Below are 2,860 nucleotides of genomic sequence, written 5' to 3'. Positions count from 1 at the left end.
ATCCATGTATGTGTATGGGATGTGCAGGTGTTGGTAACTGATTCTGTCTAAATTTGGCGTGTGTAGCATGTATGGGTTTAAACTGGTGATAACCTAGATTGGTTATTTAGAATGTGTGTGCACCTGAATTGCTAGTGTGAGTGTGTATGCCTAGTATGGGTGCATGCACCTAGTGAGTGTATGTGTGCTTAATTGATTTTTGTGTGTATGTGCAATTGTACACCACGCACTCCTGTCTAACAGCACAATATTGAGATCCTGAGCATTGGCCTGACCCCTCAGGGGAACAAGTGAATAGTTTATGCATGAAGACTGTAAATTGGCTGCAGCGAACTTTTGCTCCTCATACCATGTAACCTAGTCTACTGCTGCCCAATCTTTGCTCCGTGGGCTGGATAGGCAGTGCCAGGTCTGTCCATAGGCCAGATCCGGTGAACGGAAAAACTCTGGCGAGGGAACCCAGGCAAGTATGGAGCTGTTTTCCTGTCGCTCCTCCACCCTCATCTCTGTGCAAAGTTTCACTGATCAGCGTCCACAGGTCACCTCAACTCATTCACAGGGCAGTGGGTGCTGGCCAGCGTGCTCTGCTTAGTGTCCCATTCTGGATCCCTTGTCGTTAACTCACAACCTCACTCCCTTTGCTATTTTCTTTTCAATTGTCCCAAGAAATCAGTTGATGTGTTTCCAGCACCTTCCCTTATTAATGCATATAATTTTTCATGACGGGCCTAAGCCCATGACCTCATGGTACACAAAATCTGCCGGTGCATGGGGAAAGCACAGTGGGGACCAGATCCAGCCTTGCAGCAATGGCCCAGGTTCAATCCAGCCACATGAAGCTCGAAGACTTGGCAGCTGGGGAGCAGTGTTAATTGCCACCACTCTACCACTGCCAAATTTCCCTACCTGTAGGCCCGACAACATAGCATCACTGGCCATATTTAGCCCAGTTTCATAGTTGGTAGAGTCAGAAGGGACCTGAGCAGATCATCAAGTCTGACCCCCTGCCATGGGCAGGAAAGAATGCTGGGGTCAAACGACCCTGGCAAGGTGTCTATCTAGCCTCCTTTTGAAGACTCCCCTTCTGAAGGTGCAAGCACCACTTCCCTTGCAAGTTGGTTCCAGATCCTGGCCGTCCTGACTGTGAAGTAGTGCCTCCTGATAAGTCTATCACATGTTTGGATGACTGAAGCTTTCCTGGTTTGCAAATTATCTGTAAACATTTGTAACTGCATTACATTATAAAAATAATACTGTTTTTCCCCCTCAAACAGCTAGGAGAGGGCTCCTACTGCAACACCATGTGACTACATTCATTCACATTCCACTTAAGAAATGTTGCTTCCTACCAATGTTCCAGGTGGTTTCTCAGGAACTCACCAGTTTTGTCCAAATGCACCTCACAATAACGTATGTCTGGACACAGCTGCCTCCATGAGGACTCTAAGCCTTCCACTTTCCCAAAGGGTTCACAACCCAGCCTGCAGGACCACTGACTTCTTGAGCACTTGTTTCTGGGGGACTGCTTTTCTTGTTTAGTCCATTTCTACAGCAAACAACAGTTAAAGAATATTCTCTATTAAAAGCATAAAGTACTTAGCATACAAACGTATGTCTCATACCTGCTGCCCCTAAGTAGATAAGATTCTTTGGGTAAATGTGATATCTTTTAGTGGACCGACTAAATAGCTGGAAAAAATGGTTCTTTGCAAGCTTTCAGGGACAAACACCCTTCTTCAGGCATATGGAGTCTGTTGTTGTTTTGTGTTCTCCTGGGTGGAATAGATGCAATCAACAAAATGCAGGTCTGTGAAAACACACATGCCTGGCAGTGAGGACCAGAGGCCATGGGAGATAATAGGTGTGAAGCAGGCAGGCGGAAGGGGAAGGGGGGAATGCTGACCTGGTGATAGGATGTAGCTAGTAAAATGTAGAGAGGTTATACTTGGGGTTATCAGATGTCAGGTTGGATTAATGGCGCAGTATAACCTATGTCTATATTTAGTCCAAGATTTTTTGTCTCCAGTCTCTCAGGTCTAATCCTCAAAGGGAATTTACAAAAAAAAAAAACCTTTCGTAGACAAGCCTCCAAACTTCACTTCATAAATCTACTGGATACAAAAAGCATGGACTAACTCACAGCTCCTGAACCTCACTGCCATACATTTGCATTTTCACAGCCCTGTATTTTGCATATTGGCCTCTAGTCCACCCAGGAGAACACAAAACACCAGCACTCTCCCTATGCCTGCAAAAGTGTTTGTGCCTGAAAGCTTGCAAATAACATTTTTTTCAACTATTTAGTTGGTCTAATAGAAAAATATCACATTTACCCAAAGAACCTTGTCTGCCTATGTCCTTACACTTAAGGTGACTATATGGGACAACATGAAACCTGGCTGCAACAAGCACCACCCCTGAAACCTGCTACCCCTAGTATTTAAGCACTGCTGCTGACGCCTGGTTCCCATTTTCCCCTCAGCCTCACTCCCTCTGCCTGTTACTGTTGGAGCTTGTAGAGCACCCCATACTCTAACCCAGCTCCCTGTCCCCAGCCACAACAAGAGGCTCTTCCCAAAGAGCTCACATGGCTATTAGTGAGCAAAGGTGAGGCAGCCGCACAGACCTATGTGCTACCCTAAGGGGCATGGGCTCAAGCGACGGAGTGACTTCTTGGCCCTCCGAGGCTGGAAGCTACAGGAAAGGTGACAACTGATCACCTGGGACAAATAATCACAAAGCAAGGCTAGTCACAGGCTGGTAACAAAGGCGCCGGGCAGGGAGCGGCCTAAGGCAGTGTGCACGCGGGTCTGAAGGCGCCGCAGAGGCCGCCCCGAACCGCCGCCACTGCACTCGGGCC

The 2,860-nt window shown here is 47.3% G+C and overlaps 1 protein-coding gene across 2 annotated transcripts in view; it reads right to left on the bottom strand.

Moving 5' to 3' along the window:
- The window catches only part of DYDC1 (DPY30 domain containing 1), an 18,109-nt gene that overhangs the window by 10,039 nt on the left and 5,210 nt on the right, over positions 1-2,860 (bottom strand). For both annotated transcript variants that reach the window (XM_019502304.1, XM_019502303.1), the window contains exon 2: positions 1,381-1,546. The gene's annotated coding sequence lies outside the window, so the exon portion shown is untranslated. The remainder of the gene's footprint in view (positions 1-1,380; positions 1,547-2,860) is intronic.

Source organism: Gavialis gangeticus, unplaced genomic scaffold (genome assembly GCF_001723915.1).
Source record: "Gavialis gangeticus isolate Ggan-Ray unplaced genomic scaffold, GavGan_comp1, whole genome shotgun sequence".
NCBI classification, from domain to species: domain Eukaryota; kingdom Metazoa; phylum Chordata; order Crocodylia; family Gavialidae; genus Gavialis; species Gavialis gangeticus.
Note: the sequence above shows the minus strand (reverse complement) of the source record. Positions and strands in the feature narration are given on the sequence as shown.